This window comes from Lichenostomus cassidix, chromosome Z, assembly GCF_008360975.1.
Source record: "Lichenostomus cassidix isolate B80296 chromosome Z, HeHo_3.0, whole genome shotgun sequence".
Lineage (NCBI taxonomy): Eukaryota > Metazoa > Chordata > Aves > Passeriformes > Meliphagidae > Lichenostomus > Lichenostomus cassidix.
This window is the reverse complement of record NC_139511.1, coordinates 57,501,605-57,519,269: the sequence shown is the minus strand read 5'-3', so window position 1 is coordinate 57,519,269 and position 17,665 is coordinate 57,501,605. Positions and strand designations below refer to the sequence as shown.

Genomic DNA, 17,665 nt, shown 5'->3' with positions numbered 1-17,665 from the left:
AAAACCAAATGAAAAAATCTAACCAGATGAATGTTGCAAAGAAATTGGTGGATATTATTAAATATTAGTAGCTGTTTTCATTTGCAATGCAACTTTGCAGTCCAGCAAACTGGGTCATTTGAAAAGCAGCACTTTTTTTCTGGCATATGCTGTTTCTTGCTAGGTTAAACAGCACTGTTTGGATGAGGGGAGCATTGGAGGGTTATTTTGGCTTTACACATGTAGAAAAACAGTACACAATTAAAGCTGCCACCATATATACTTTGGAGCCAGGATGTTTCCCTTCTACTGTTACTCAATGAATGGCATTATTCAATATGTGTAATCCTTCAGAGATTAAGAATCATTAGCTAATAAGATATGCCTTAGTGCATCTGTAACATCTGCAGTTTCCTGGTCACAGAAATGCATTTGTCACAGTGAGCACAGGGAGGAAACAGGCAACCATTCCCCAGCTGAAAACCTTATGAAAGCAGAGACCTCTCAGAGGAGGCTGGGTCGGGAGGGAGACAGCTCTGCATGCTGCTTGCCCCCTTGCACAGAAAAGGCAGAGTTTATTTAAAAAAAAATCCTCAGAAACCCAGGACTTTAAAAGACAAAACCAGAAAAACCCAAATCCAGCAAAACCAAATACTTGTGGTTCTTCAAAGGAGCAGGCTCAAAAGAAACCGCCTTGAAAGCACAGGAGGCTGCTAGTCTCTTTGCTGCTCTCAGCATCCGTGTAAGTAACTCTCTCCACAATTATCAGCTGAGTCTATTTCACCACAACGGATTTAATTGTGCATTGACGCTGAGAGGGAGGGAGGGAGATGACAGGCAGCCTCAAGGAAGAGATTTATCCCGGCCTGTCAGGCAGTTTGATAAGGGATGTGGACTCTGCGATGTCTCACAATGGCTGTTTTATTTGTTTGCTTAATACTGGGCTGTTTCAGAAACGCACACAGCTGAGCTGACAGGAGATGCAAACAGAGCACACTCGTTTGGGAATTACGGGGGTGGCGGTACACAGGAAAATAGCCTCAGTCTTCTTCACAGGAAAGTCAGCTGATAAACTGATCTTAAGACAACGTATCTTCCTTCCTGTAAAATGCAATAACAGGCAGATCTTGTGACCTCGATGACCTTCTGCCGAGTTTACTCCTAACCAGGGAGGGAGCGGGGGAAGCTTTCCTTGGCAGGCGCTGCGCACTGCTCCTATGTGAATCATGTGGCTGTGCTTAAAGCGAGAGCCAACAATACCAGCATAGTGGGCCACATATCTTTCAAAGCAAGCGAGTTCACAAAGAAGTCCCCTGCTCGCGGAGATAAGCCGCAGCCGCCCTTTCATTAAACATCCGCTGTGTACTTCCCGTCGGAGCCGAGGGTTGGCCCAGGGGACGGCCGGCTGACGAGAGCCAGCAGACACTCTCACGGCTTCTCGTTTCGCTATTTAGGACAGATTTTCCCTGCAGCACTCGGCAGGCGGCAAACAGAAACACACCATTTATGTCACCCTATTAAATACACACAGCTTTTGCAGCCCTGCATCATGCTGCAGCCTTTCTCGTCCCTCTCTTGGCTCTGTGCAACAGAGTAAACATCATAAAGAACATAAAAAGGAGTTTTCCTGAATTTTCCCTGACCTTCCCTGGCAACAGAAAGCTTTAACGGGGTGAGGTTTTTTTTCCCCTCGAGAAAACATGCCTCCCGCCCTCCTTCCTCCTCAAATAAATTTGGCAAAACCCCAGTCTTGTGCTTGAGGGTCATGCTCAGGGGTGCTTCCAGGAAACTCCATTCAGAGGAGTTAATGCAGCAGCTCACTTGCCTGCTTTGAATCATACTGTGTCTGTGCTCACTTTTCCTCCCCTCGAATTATGTTTGCATTGTAGCACCCACACTGTTACAGCTCACTCCTGCTGTACACGTTGACAGTGCTAAGCAAGCATCAGGCCAGGCTTTCCCCTGCCTTGCACCACAGATGGGCCTTTCCATATTTGTAGTGTAAAACACAAATCCATCTCAGATTTATTGGTATTGCGTTCCCACCCTATTGCTTCTAAAAGCCACATACCCTTCTCTAAACGATCCAAGATTATTTCCACTTAGTTATTTCAGCATTTACAGCTGTTAAAGTTTATGCTGGTACAGAACCAAGAGCCTAGGGCAGGACCTAATTTTATGAGATGCTATATGTGAGTCCTGACTCAGGACCTTACAAGCCAAAAAGAACTAGAGGAGACAAGCAAATCAGGATTGGGTTCAGGCAGGATGCATGCACTCTAAATAGTGTGCATATATGTCTTATGTCAATGTAATGTCTTAAGTTGGTATACAATTGTCCTTATTGCTATGATGAGGAAAATGAAGTTTAAATTAAAGTGGCTAATTATTTTCCAGGGGAGGCACTTTGTCAGAGGTGCCATTGGGGCTATACAGTGATTCAAAACAGGATCAAAATTTTCCGTGAGGTCTGTAGTTGACTTATTGTCCCAAGAGACGATAAATAACAATATTTAAACCCCAGTAAGACTGTCTGTGGCTTTGCAGGGAGCTGAGAGCTACTGCCACCAGAAATGGTTCTAGTTCCCGCTGCCAGGGGATGCATTTGGTGGCAGAGGTTTGTGGACCTTAGGCCGAGTTGTGATCCTTTTAAGCAGATTTGTATTAAACAGGAAGGCCAATATTTTTGATCACAGCTAATGACACCTCTTTCTGGGATGTCCTGTTTGAGGGTGATCTGCTTGTAAAGGACATGGGTGTACAAGCTGCTTGCTGACAAGCTGATTCCCACCCCCTTCCTTCTCTGGTTCCCTGGGCTGAGACTTGGCACCCATTACCTGGCATTTGGTGCCCACGTGGCATCGTCCAAGTCAGACACAGTAAGAGGCAAAGTTCAAGGCGTAATTGTCACCCCCTCTTGCTTTTTCACCTGAGATACTAGATGCAATCTGCATTTTGTGGCCAGCCAGCAGTTGCTGGCCCATCTGCAAGTCCTGTTCACTACTTGGAAATTGTCCTAGATGTAAAATATAGCTTTAAATGGGGAAATAAACATATTGCAAATTCTACAAACACTGCTGGCTATTGAGTAGCATGCCCCGCAGCAGTGGAAGCTGAGGTTCAAAAAAGCGGAGTTCAAAAGCTGAGGAGGAGGAAGGCACTCCCTCCCCCTTCTGCAGTACAGTTCAACTCATGCAAACACAGAACCAGCATGTCTGACCCCAGGAGGCTGCTGTGCAACCAAAGGGTTGTTTTGGCAAAACTTAATGTGGATTTTCTGCATGAAGTCTGAAAGTCACCTGATCTGTCCAATGTGGGTCAAGTGCATGGCAGAGAACGTGCTAACAACCAATCTGTAAAAATGACTGCAGGGCTGTGCCTGATCCTGTACTCTGGTATCTGAGGTTTGCCAGAATGTAATCTAAAATGGATGCATTACTGATACAAAAAAGCATGTTGCAAAAAAATCACCAAAACTTTGCCCTAAAATTCAATTCACCTGGTGCAAATGCTTAGCATTTTGCATTACTCAGCTCTGAAATCATCCACATTTTCTAATCTTTGAACACAGTGAGTTTCATCTAAGATTACAGTTCTATATAGAGTGGAGAGCAGGCAAATTACAACTCATAAAAGTTTTGCTGAATGCATGTCTAGTTTGAGACAGTACTGTTATCCATAAAGTAAAGAGGCATAAGAAGAACAATAAAAGACTTTTTATTAGTACCAAAATAGAAAAAGAGGGAGAAGAGAGGGAGTCTTCTCCCCACCTTCTTAATTCATCATAGCTGGGAAGGTTAGAGCCTGAATCTTTAACCACCATAAAATTTCCATATGAAAGGAACACAATCATTTGAGACAGTTCCATCTTCCTGTTTGTTTCCTCAACAGTAATATAATTACTAACATGGCCCAAGAACACGTTTTGAGGAAAAAGCATAAACATATTGGTGGGTAATATTTGTATAGACTTGTCATTTATTGGAACAGTGTGCCCCTGTATGAGTAGAAGACAGCTCTAATCTCTCTTGGTGACTCCCACTTACTCACCTGGGCCAGGTCTATGGGAATGTTTTATGAAATAATACATGAAATAGCATGAAAGGGAAAGGTACACAGATTTTGTGAGCTGTTTGTTAGCTGGTCAAGTCTAGCCTTTAGGGTGAAACATCAGTTTATGCAATGCTACACAATACTACAATGTGTAGTAGCCACAAACTCTGCACAGGGCTGAGTTGGGTTCTGCTACAACCTGTGTGGTGTAGGGGAACACATATCACTTCAGTGCATCTGATAGCCTCAGCTGTAAGGGAAGATGGCACTTCCTCTTCCTGAGTCTTTATTCAGAGTGTATTTGCTCCGTGAGAGGGGCTCTGCAGCTGTTTGCTGCACATTTTCTGGGGCCCAGCTTGAATTGTCTGCCTCAGCTGCACTGCCTTGAGATGGTACTTTAATACCAACACTTTGGTGGGAACAGCAGCTCTCCCACCTCAGAAATGGGGTGTGCAGGTGTAAGTTCTTCCTTCAGATCTCCTCTGAAAGGGAATGAATTGGAGCAATTATATCAAGTCTTCCTGCTTCTCTTTCTAGCATGTACCCTCTCTCTCGACTGCGGATCATTAGACACTCCAGACATCTTATACAGCCCCTGTATCGCAGCACTCATGAGGTCTCTCATCCAGCTAACAAGCAAATTACCCATGACAGTCCTGGCCAAACTCCTGATAAAGGTTCTGAAACACAATGACACCCTCACTCTTTCTTTCTCTCTTGTAAAATCAATCAGACTTACACTTTAAATAGGCAAGTGGCCTAAAAGAGAAATTTTCCCAGACTGTCAGGATCCTGGGAAGGGGAGCTGAGGAGGCTCTTTCTGCTCATCATTTATTGTCGAAAAAAGGTGGGTTATATTGGAATTATAAATCTTCAAATGGAGAGAAATATTTGTAAATAGTCCATAAATGACTGGCAGTCTCTTTACCCTCCTGGCTGTATTTCACATCCAACATTTTCTTAAGTCAGACCTTTCTGATTTTGCTAAGGTGACAAGTCATAGTTAGTGTGTGTTAAACTCAGTTAGAGGAGTATGTGAGATGACTGATATAATTGAGCATCATGCTTTGGGGGGGCCTGGGGAATTAAAAAAAGCTCTCACAGTTTGCAGAAACCCATAGCTAACTGGGCCACAGATTAAAAAGTGGCTAGTAACCCTATACGGTTGCAATAAGTGATAATGTGTCAAATTTGTAGGATATTAGTTAGCATGGCATAAATTGTACATTGTGCCTGCCTCCAGATCCTAGTTCTGAAAAGTTCCCCCAGTTCTGTAGTATTGCACAGAGGTTTGTCAGCAAAGGTTCAGCTACTTCAAGAGCTTTACAAAAATGATAATGTTTTGCAGGTAAATTATCGTTGTCTGTTCTGTTATTCAATGTCTTTTCCAGAGTTTGCTCATTAATGTCAATTTGCAAAATGTTTGCTAGAGGCTCCTCACTCAGTGGTGCAAATTAAATGAGGTTTGTCTATAGAGGTTAATTGATTTTTAGTCAGAACTGCCAATACAAGACATTTGAGGATATTGAGCCAGGCCCCCATTTTGTGTGACTGAAACATAACAAGCTCCCCCTGCCCACCCATCCCCCCACCAACCTCCTGCTTCTTTTTATGTGCCTTTTGGGTTCTGAAACTTCTGGGGTCACGTTTTCAAGCCTCTCTTCACAACAATGTGATGCTCTTGCAGAAAAGACAAATGTCACTCTGAGATATATTAGCAGGGGTGCTGGGTATAAGACAAGAGAGGTAATTATTCTGCTCTACTTGGCACTGGTGCAGTCTCAGCTGAAGTATTGCATCCAGATTTGGGCACTGCATTTTATGATAACTGCAACAAGATGATAAGGGGTTTAGAAAACATGAACCTCTGAGAAAGGTTAAGAGAACTGGGATTGTTTAGTCTAGGAAGTAGAGACAGAAGGAAGATGTTAACACTTTGCAAACACATAAAATTTATTTCAAAGAAGGCAGAAATCAGTTTTTTCCTTTTTCGCGGAGGATAAGACATGAAGTCACAGAGTCATAGAATTGTTTAGATTGTAAAAGACCTCTAAGATCATTGATTTCAACCATTAACCCAGCAGTGCCAAGTCTACCACTTAAGCATGTGACAAGTGCCACATCTACACGCCTTTTAAATGCCTCCAGGGATGTGACTCTACCACATTGCTGGACAGCTGGTCCAATGTTTGACAACCTTTTGATGAAGAGATCTTTCTAAATATCCAATCTAAACATCTCCTGGTGCAGCTTAAAGCCATTGCCTTGTGTCCTGGAAGAGGAGGCAAACCCCCACCTGGCCACAACCTCCTCTCAGGCAGTTTAGAGAGTGATAAGGTCTCCCCTGAGCCTCCTTTTCTCCAGGCTAAACACCCCCAGCTCCCTCAGCTGCTCCTCACAGCACTTGTACTCCAGACCCTTCCACAGCTCCATTGCCCTTCTCTGGACTCACTGCAGCACCTCAATGTCTTTCTTGCAGTGAGGAGCCCAGAGCTGGACACAGCACTCGAGGTGTGGCCTCACCAGTGCCCAGTACAGGGGGACAATCCCTGCCCTGCTCCTGCTGGCCACACCATTGCTGATCCAGGCCAGGATGCCACTGGCCTTCTTGGCCACCTGGGCACACCCTGGCTCATGTTCAGCTGCTGTCACCAGCACCTTCTGTACTGTTGCAAACACTAGCTGTGAGAGGAAGTTGTCTTCCACACACTCCAGGAACTTCCTAGGCTGTTTCTTCTCTGCTGTAGTGAATTTCCAGCGGACATGTGGTAAGTTGAAGCCCCGACAAGAACAAGGGCCAGTGGTCATGAGACTTCTCCCGGATGTTTATAGAATATTTCATCTCCCATCTTCAAGTAATTGCCTAAATTACTACTTAAATTTAGAGCAAACCTTAGTAAAGAGAGTCTGTTTGCAAATGCATTGTAACACTGGAATGAGCTTTTCAGAAGCATGGAGTTCTCCTGTACAGGAATTTTTTAAGAGCTCATGAGGCAAACATCTGGGAGACATCATGCAGTCTGTGGTGCAGTTCTGCTCCCCTGACCTGTGGGAATAACCTACTGATGTTTGCTCCAGTTCCCCATTTCTAGAATGTGGTGTTTCTAAGAGTATAGGCAAGAAACAAACAAGTGGAAAGAAAAGAAAGAAAGTAAGTTGGGACTACAACACAACTGTTGACCTCCAGGCCTTGGCTTTATGTGTGAAACTTTCAGTTCTGTGAGAATCATGGTAAAACCCCCCAAGTCCAAAATACTCTGGATGGCATGTTGTGATCATTAACTTGGACTTCAGACACAGACTACTGAATATCCCTTCTTGGATTTCTCACTGAGACCCATCATTTGTGAATGATTAAACACATATATTAGAAATATGTCCAGACTATCTCTAAAATACTCCACTGAATTGTTTTCTGTGCTTCTCAAAAGGCTAATCGTCTTAATGATCAGAAATCTGCATTTTATTCCTATATATCCAGCTTTATCTAACCTCTACTCAACCTCATTAAGGTTGCTTCTGCCAGCAGATGTTACTTGTATTTAGAGATTTAAAGAAGGTTAGGTTACCACATGGCCTGCTGATCAATAAGCTGAATAAAACTTGTGCAACTCTTCTGTCATGGTAAGACTGTTTTTCTATTTCTCTTAAGACTCTCAGTGTTCATGTGTGACCACCAAAGTTGGATACAAATATGTGCATAAAGCCATGACCACGAAAATGCAGCAATCAAAATAGGATGGTGTCATGTTATCAGATAGACACTTATACCTGTATGTGCCATAACTGCAAACTGAAATGTAAAAGCAAAAGACCCAATACAAGTAACTCATTAGTACAATGTTACTAACCATATCTTGCTGTTTTCTCTCTGTCTTACACATATGCACATATACATTCATTTTGGTTACAGACACCAGGTTGAAATAGTGTTTCCCCCTCATCAGACCGCACTGAAGAAAAATATGAACATTTGTTTATACCCATAATTAAGTGGTCCAATTTATAGATTTGCTGACTGTTTGCTCCTGCAAGTAAAGCAGGAACGGGTATCTGGGATTGCTGAAAATCAAAGTACTCAATTATATTTATAGTCATTGATTTGAGAGGTGAACTTTACAGACACTAAAGCTCTGTTACATATATCCTTTCAGGACAATGTAACAGTTCTAACCAGCCTGTTTTACTCAGAAGCTGTATTTCTCTTGTGCATTCAGACACCCAAACTAAAAGCTTTCTTTCATGTCCTTGTCAACAAATCCTAACCCAGAAAAACCCCTTTAATAAGGATCACAAGGCACTTTAGTGTCTTTGCTGATTAAGACCCTGGACAGAAGGTGAGGTGACTAACTAGGGCTATTGCTGCGAGTAATTTTCCTGCTGACACTTGTCCACTGTCTAGGAAATAAAATGAGACCACAGCATTTTAGCAAGTCTGGTAAGATGCTATTAGACAATCATGCCTTTCAGTATCTAGGATCAGCCCTTGCCAGATTTGAACTAATTATCTAGAGTTGGAGTTAGGCAGGTACTTTGGAATGGGTTTTGTCAAGGTGGGCTTTTTTAACCTGATCCTTGGTTTCTTATCTGAATTAACTAGTTTTAACTGAATGGCAGATAATCTGCAAGCATGTTAAATGAAAGGAAATGTTTTGTTGGATGTATTATTAATGCAGTACATTTCTTTGCTTTGCTGGATAAACATAACTTTTAGAATCAATTCCTGCTTCTATAAACACATTCAATTGTGTACTCAGTTTTGGCTTTGCACACATACTCTGTAGATGTAGCCCAGGCATCCTTTGCTCTGGGGAACATTTATTAGAGTTGATGTATTTGTTAGAGAGTTTGTATGACGCAAACATGAATGAGATGGAGTTGAAGGAATGAGAATTCACTTCAGAAATGCAAGAAAGGTGTCCACCACAGGAGCCATGTACAGCTACATGTTATTTTCAAAACCTCTACAAAAGACACTAAATCCTTCTGCTGAGCCTTCAGTCACTTCCACAAAACAAAGTTCTTAACTGTTGACTTCACTGTCAATGGCAGGTCCAAGTATTGAGTATCAGTCATTAAGTACTAGTTACACAGAAAATTTGGGCATGCCTCAAACTGTCAAGTCTACTTGTGCAAACTCAATATATCAATTGAGGTGAGAAGTGATTCACAGTCAGACAACTGCTGTTTCCTTTGTTTGGATCTGATTGGCAGCGCTAGATTATGCTGTGCAGTAACTGTCAAGGCGAGATAGGACAAGTATCAGCCCTTCATCCTTAAAATGTTTGATGAGAGCTTTCATGCTATAAACCTGTTTCATGCGTCTCTAGATTACTTCCTTTTAAATTAAATAGTAGTAATAAATTAATGTAAAGCCTTATACTTTTTAAAAAAAATATTTCAATTTAATTTAACAGTACTAATAGAAATACACCTGTCTGAGACCTACATTTCCCTGAACTTTTGCTGCTTGAATTCAGGGGCTGAGGTTCTCTCAATTGCTCTGTATTATGTCAAGTCCAACTCCAATGTCCAATAAACAAGGATCTTCAAGTGAAACCAATAACATGCTGGTGTCCTGACTAGCCACATGAACCGTGTACCGTAGACAGAAACAAGGCTAGTTAGGTATGAGTCACAAAGTAGAAAGTTTTGTAATTATTTACAGTGTGTTCATAGAAATTACTATAAAAGGACAGGGATGACATGAGGAAAAACTGAGCCTGAAGCCTTTTCTCCATTTACATTCATTTGAATCAGCCTGAAATCAATAGAATTCTGTCCAAAGGACAAGGTGTGCCATGTCAGGTGGTAATTACACCTTGGTGCTCTTTGTGTTATTTATACCTTTAAGTATGTATGCCAAGAAACTTGAAATCACAGTAAACCTGGTAATCTCTTTATTCACAATAAAACAGCTCAGAAGATGATCACTAATTCTGAAAGAGTTGCTGGACATCCATTGCTTTCTTGTTGTTTGAGGAATTAATAATATATTACATTCTTTGTAAGTGAAAGTGGACTCTTAATCATATAGGATAGGAAAGGTTGAGATGGGACTTCTAATGACACAATAAGAAAAATATCAAGAAGTCAGTGTTTTGTGGCTGTCAAGCCCTTTACTTCATTAGTAAATTAAAAATTTATTTTGCTTTTACCCTGAGTAGCAGAGCTGACATCAAATCTAGGCTGGGACCTTCACAAGAGACTTGGAGGACAGAAAGAAGGCAGGCTTGCAATAAAAGACCACATTCAAGGAATATAATTTGTCAGTGGAAGAAAAAGGCAAGTTTAAGAGTGCCTTAGGTATCTCACTCAACCACAGCAACAGTGTCTACCCACTTAGCAAACTTAGTTTAAATTTTACTCCAATGTTTCACATTACAGATGGAAGCAGGCTAATGCTGGATATTATTCTATTCAAGCTAGTTAGTTCATCCTCTGTCTAAAACCAGTCTTCATATTTCTTAGAGGTTTCTAATTTTTCTGGTTTCTGCTTTACATAATTTGGTTTTCTGCATCCAATAAGGTTTTAAAGTAAATCACTGAAACTTAGGTCAAAAGAATATAGGTCTTAGGCTCTTACAATGTGGCATTTAGTAAGAGATGACTTGCTGGGAAAAAAACAAACACAAAAACTAAGAGAAGCAAAGCAAGATTCATGTTTTGTCTCAAATGTGTCACTGGGAATATCACTAGGACCAACCATCAAAAAATGACCAGCAAATTCCTGATCTCTTTAATAAATTTCCCCCTTACTCTGCAATTAAAAACATTTACAGAATTAATGGCTACTGGTGGATGAACTGCCTCCAAGGAAACAGATGGATCAGAAAATTGCGCTCTCCACTGCTAGCTTGTTCATGGACATGTTTAGGGTGGGGCTGGTCCGGCAGAGAGAAATAAAATCCCTGTTTGCTTTTGTTTCTACGGGAACCTCCACTCATGTGTGTCATCACGTACTCTTGCACAGGGGCTTTAAGAATTTGTGCCTCGAGGCTAAAGGACGAATATTGTTATTTTAATTTGCAGATATGAGAGAGATGGTGCATTTAAGCATATAATGGTCAGTGCATGCACTGTGCTTTACATCCCAGTACTCTTGAAACCAGGTGAGTACTCCCCAGCAGCTTTTTTTGTTGTTCTGTTTTTCATATGCTGTGTTAATAATTCTTGCTTTCTGATTTTTTTCCTTTTTTTTTTTTAGGCAAGCGAGGAAAAAAGATGCAGACTAGAGAAGCTAATTGCAAGCTCACCTGGAAACAAATTGCCTGAGAGTGTTTGTGCTCTGATCAAGTAATCTTTGTAGTCTTGTGTTTTGCACAGAGAGACAGGCCTACACAGCAAAGAATCAGAGGAGCTTGAGGCACTTAGTATCTCCCAAAACAAGCCAAAACCAATGTGTTCTCAAAGCTGTGTACATCAGCTTCCATATGTAACTTAGTGAACCTTCTTGTTTCTCTTAGTTTGGAAGAATTAATCATTCTTGCATTTGTGAAATCTCAGTTCTTACCAGAGTAACATATCCCATAATCTACTCCTCCTGATTTTACTAATACACTTAGCCATCCCAGCTGCTTGGCTGTTGTTTCTCAACTTCATGGACTTGCTGTAGCAGAAAACACTAGGGTCCTGTGAGCCAACTTACTTTTTTTTTTTTTTTTTTTAAACTTCCTCTTTATTCTAATAAAATTCCCAAAGACTTCTAGTATATATGTGCTGGAAATAAAGGCTGAATAAATGTGGAACAAGGACTGTGGGTACTGACGAGTACAAAGACAAAACCAAAGGCTGATGGCCATTTACAAGCATTTAAACAATTTGTTGCACTCGAAAAGACCACTTTCTTTTGAAATAAGTTTCTCTAACAAATTTCTTTAGCAGCTGGAGAGATCTGCACAGCTGATGTTGTGTTCTGCTGTTACTGGTGCCATATCACACAGCAAGAACAAGCTTTTGAAAGCGTTTATAGAGGGCTCTACTTCTCTAGCACCTTGCTTTACATCTAAATATCGAGACATTGATAGGCACTGTCCCACAGCATCCAGCTTTGTGGCAGAGAGGCAGTCTCTGCTCCCCTCACTGCAGTGAGGTGGAGTGGAGGTGTGAGGTGGGGGCAGGCTGTGTGTCAGGAGAAGAGTGGTGTGTGGCATAGCTCTCCTGTCCTCCCCAGGATGGGCTGCTTCTGAAAAAAACCCTGTGCTGAGTGCTGTGTCTCCAAGGGAGTACATAAAGAAATGGAAGTCCTGAATAAATTAAAAGCTCCAACCACCCTTAGCACTGTGAGGTGACTTCTTGCTGCAGCCTCTCCACTGGGCTTGGCAGAGCCAGCTCTGCCTGTGCCAGACCTGAACCTGGCCCAGCATTGCTGCACAAGCCTTATGTAAAGTCCACTTTGCATTTCCACAGAGATGTAAAAATAGTCGTACATGACTCAGAGATGTTTCATGTTCCTTCTGGGGATTGAAATCCTTCTGACTTCCAGAGAAACCTCTGCCTGTGCAGCCCTCTGGATGAGCCAAACTAATGTCTTTTGCTCCTGAGAAAGTTTTCAAGGACGAAGGGAACTGTTGAAGGCAACGTGGTGCCCGTGTAACTTTTTGTCTCTGCTAATGTCAACTTTGTATTCATTATAATCAGTCAGTGTGAAGGTCTCCGTTGATATGTATCAGAGAGACAGCTTACTCCACGCCTCTGTCCCACTGGCATCCAAATCACTTTCCTAGTAATCACATTTGAAAAGGCGATCATTTTTGCCTTGGATTAGTCTAAAAGCCTTTCTGTCATTAACCCATTTTTCCTCCTGTGCCCGAGGCAGCTTGAGATGAAAAGGTACTGGATGTTTCCTTTGGTTTGTTTGTTTTGTGCTTTTTGCAGCACCTTCCTCAGGAGGAGGGGGACATCTCAAACACAGGCATAGCCAGTGCCTCTGTCCCTGAATGGAAGCACACTCCTACCCTCGGCGTCCTTCACTGCAATGCAGCTTGATGTATTGTCAGCCAAACTGGATTGCTTCAAATGTGCAAACGATTTTAAATGAAAATGAGCAAATGCCAGAGTCTTCACAAGAGTGTGGAGAGTGTTTTATATAACCAATTTCTTTAAAATGGAGTGAAAGAGAAACAGCTGGCAAGAAGGGAAAGATTAAACCCAAGGGCAAAAGGAAGTATTTGTAAGAAAGAAGAAAATAGTGGTTTAGTCATCATGTGTGAAGGAAGGGCTTTTATGTGGAATCTGACAGCAAAGCAGCTCTCAGCATCAGAGAGGGACCAGTTTTGCACCATGCAAGTGTCAGTCCAGGACTTAGCAAACAGAGTCCCCCTGACCTGCAAGAGCAAGGGCAATGGGGAAAAAAGTCAGCAACTTCTTCCAGAGATTAGTGGGAAGAAATAAAGGCAACAAAGAAAAGAAGTCACAGACACATGGGGAAAAGGTTTTGTTTGGCTTATTTATAGATTTCACTTTAAATTTCTTTAATTTATATTACAATGTTACCTTCCACAGAGAACTTCATCATAGTGGGCTGCTTCTTGTATCTCTCAGGCTTTGGGAAGATAAAGTTAAATGTGTGTGTGAAATTTTCTGTCTTGTCCATTCACAAACTTAGAGGTTTTGGATCAAATCAAAACAGTAAACGACTCAAAGTTTGGGCTGCTGGACTTGATTTGCTCTCAGCAAGGGGAACATGGCTGATACAGAAAATATTTCCTCCTGGAGGGATTCTATGGAGAGACTAACTTCAGGGTACATACCAGGAGCAATGATTAGTGCAAGGGTTGCAATGTGCATTCCCAACACAGTCCAAACAGTAGTTTCTGGGTATAAGTGCAGTCCCTGAGTCACACTGCAACTGCTGTTTGAATGATCTGACCAACCAGCCTGGAAAACCATACCTATTTTTTCTGAAGTAGGGAGCTTTCTCTCTAGTTTTTGGAAGACAGGAGTATGGATAGCTTTTAATAAGCCATTGTAAAGATAAGTATAAATGTGCAGATGTTTGAGTGACCTGCTTGGTTCTGTCTTGTAATCCTTGCTAATTGGAAGGCACAATATGTTATTTCAAGTGCACTTAGAGGATTAAGTTCTGCAAACTGCAGGTATGGTGATATGTATGGAATTGGCCATGTTTGGAACAGACCATGGACTAAATTCATCTGTGGTGACGTGGTTTTTACCAGATCAGTGTGTAGATGATCAACGCTGCAGTGAGGTCTCATTATGAGAATGGAAAGGCTGCATGGGATGTACAAGTATTCCTATGGGAAATGTGCAACCTTTGTTAATCCTGGTTTTATAGTTCAATGATGAAAGCAACATCTGTTATTAATGAAAGCCTTAGGTTGTGACATTAGTCACAACACAAAGTAGGAAATCTTGCACTGATTTTAGAATATAGTACATTCCCATGCACTTTAAAGAAGTGCAGTATTTTCTGTTGCTTTAAAAAATGTTAAGCAATACTTTTGTGTGTGTGTTCCTCTTAAAGGAAAATCAACTTGATGTTGAAAGAAAATGCTAGTGATGTTACCATAACTATACTGATAATAATTTCTGTGTTCCTATGCATGGAAATCTAAACAAAATTTACTGTTTTCCCTCAATTATTTTCCAGTGAAGTGAAATCAATACAAACATTATATATTTTTAGACTGTTTTCTGTTGACAGTATTCCCCGTAAACATTAACTCATTATTTATCTATCCCAAGGAATGGTATGCATCGAAAGACAATCACTTTGCAGTGGAATGTGACCTTGGCTAGTCTATAGCAGCAAAAAAATGCCATCCCTCTGACGTTATATTGTTTTGATGGAAGGAAAAATTAGCTAACTTATTTGGAAAAGTTACAAAGGAATCTTCAACCTCTTAGAATGAGTTCAGCTAACCTTTAGGCTCTCTCTTTGGGATTGCCATTATATTGTGCCGGCACAGAGTCTTTCACCCAAGAGCTTTCTACAAAACATTAAGGAAACATTAATTAAGGTTACTGCATTTCAAGGGAGAGACAAATGTTACTAACCTGACTTAAAATGTCAAAATTGGGATCTGGTCTCTTTCCAACATCTGGGACTATGGATGGACCCTGTGACCAGCAGCAAGCTCTGCCCAATATGTTTAGATGTTGTGGGATGCATCAGGGAGGGCACAGGGGTCACCCTCAACTTCTCACTCAGCCCTTGTCCTGGTGCAACCCTGCTCTTTCTGCTCCTGGGCAGGACTGGAGATGATCAGCATTTGTGACACAGACTGGGTCCACAGAAAACAATTGCTGTCCTTGGCCATCTCAGAAAATGAGGATTGTGTGGTAGTCATGTCATTCCATCTGTTTTCTTTCTGCAGTAGAGGATATCTCCTCCAAAAGAATGGTGCTGCAAAAGCTCTCTTGCTGCTTTCTCAGATGCTTGTTCTGGGGTGCTTGATGTGGTGCCAGGGAACAGCTGCTGGGATGCAGATATTTGCAGATGTTTGCACACTGCTGGTGTGTGGGTAGGGTGTGCAAGGACACCAACCTCTGCAGGAGCATGGTGCATCTCCCAGTATGTTTGGGTCCAAGGAAAACATTGCCATCGGTGACTACAGGTGCTTTATGCCAAGTGTAGATGGAAAAAGGCAAAAACAATGTGTAAATAACTCTTTTTAAAATTGTGTTTCTGGAACACCTCCACTGGGTCATTCAGTTTTCCAGAAATAATCTTTCTCTCTCAGTCACAGTCTCAGTGACCCCAGCCTACACCCATTAACATAACTTGTAAGCTCAGCAGAGGCATCTCTCAATGCTGGTAATGGTTTTCCTTTGTTAAGTTGGCTGTTGGCATCTAAGCTTTGGGTCTGGAGTCAGAGCTAGGACCCTGGGTATGGGCAGCACAACCATAGCTGAGCACCTTTCCCTAACTGAATGGATGCTGCTGGACATCCAGATCTGGAATTCAGACTGGGGCAATCAGAGAAGGAAGGGACACTTAAGGTAACATCTTAGGTTTGGATTAAGATGATATTTTTGAAAAGAAATTTCTCAGTTCCCCATCCTTCCTCTGTTTAGATTGACAGCCTACAGAGCACCTTACAGAAAACTGGGTTCTCTTCAGTTAAAATCCAAACTGAAGGATGTACTCTAGGATTTCTCCTAATGCTGTCTGTCCCCTGGAGTTTTCAATAAATTTTCTCTAATTTGAGAAGAATTTAATAATCTTTTCTTGTATACTCTATAGGAGGTCAATAGATCACACATATGTAATGTTTGGCATGTACACAAAGAAAAAGATACCTCCCTCTTCTATTACATTTTCTAGTGGTAGAGATACCACACTCTTCCCTCACTACAGCTCTCACTTTTGCTCTTGTGGTTTCCTTGTGATTGGATGTTTCTGTCTGAAATCATGTCACCTCAGGTGAGGGCACTGCCTTGTTAGACAGTGGCTATTTCTTTTCTCATTATGAACAGTCATTTAGGTCTCTAAATTCATATGGTTACGTTTTAACCTTTAAATCAGTCACACATGCCTCAAATTTGAATGGTTCACATTATGCTGGGCTGCTTGTTGGAAAACAAAATTAAGACTTCCTGAAGAATCTCTCTCTTTATTCTTGTCCTTTTCTGTCATCCTCCTTCCAAAACAAGGCTCATCAACTTTGTCCAACAGATTTTCATATCAGAATACTTTTACTGCAGATTTTTGCCTTTTGTTGGTTTCTCTATCGAGCATCATGACAACTGCAACTGCTGTTGATAGTAGACTGTGAGTCTACAGAAAAGAAACTTAAATTGTAACAGTTTCCAATTATTCCCTAAAAGGATGCTATTTTTGCAAGCTGTTCCTACAAATCCAAAAGAGTGAGATTCTATACATGTTAAAGAGTAGGGCAGTTACTGGAGTCATAGAGTTAGTTTCAAGGCTAGAAAAATATTAGGATAATGTCACATCAAAACAGAAAGTCACAAGGATTTTGGCAAAGAGAAAAAGTCAATAAAATTTCACTTTTATATCTACCTATGCCCTAAAAATATATTTAATTCAATTTACTGTTTTTTAACAATTTTTTACTAATTTTTGTTTCCAAGTCAAGCCTAAAATGAAAATAAATAAATAAAAATTAAAATATCATAATTAAAAACATCATAACTTACTATACAACCCAAAGTTTTAAATTCTCTCATATCAGGATTGCTGAAGAAGAGACACAACGTTTATAACTGTATGCATAGAGAAGCATCTAGTTTAATCAGTAGAATTGAAAAAAAATTTCAGAAATATCACCTGATTCTGCTTTGCTTTACAGCCTGGGTCATTGCTTGTGAAAAATAAATATGAAATGAGACTAAATGAAAGAGATAGCATGCCCAGCAGGCCAACCTGGATGTTGATAGGACAGTTATTCTTACACTAAAGCTGCAACATCTGATGAGCATACGGTCTACTGAGCATCTGATTCATGCTGTCCACCTCACAAGAACCCATGCACAGAGGCAGCCGTGCCATAAATCCCACAGCACAACTTGTATCAATGTTTCAAACCTTGCAGACAGGACTTTTTGAGAAGCCAAAGGCTGAACAGACTTGGAGAGTGAACTCTCTCTGGTCATCAGGGTGGTCCCTCAAAAGCTTGCAAGGCAAAAAGGTGTTCTGTGGAGAAGC

At 41.3% G+C, this 17,665-nt stretch overlaps 1 long non-coding RNA gene across 1 annotated transcript in view; it reads left to right on the top strand.

Annotated features, from left to right (window-relative positions):
- The window catches only part of LOC146424974 (uncharacterized), a 60,297-nt gene extending 48,001 nt beyond the window's left edge, over window positions 1–12,296 (top strand). The window contains exon 3 of the long non-coding RNA XR_014846778.1: window positions 11,240–12,296. This is a non-coding gene — a long non-coding RNA (uncharacterized LOC146424974). The remainder of the gene's footprint in view (window positions 1–11,239) is intronic.
- The last annotated feature ends 5,369 nt before the right edge of the window (window positions 12,297–17,665 follow it).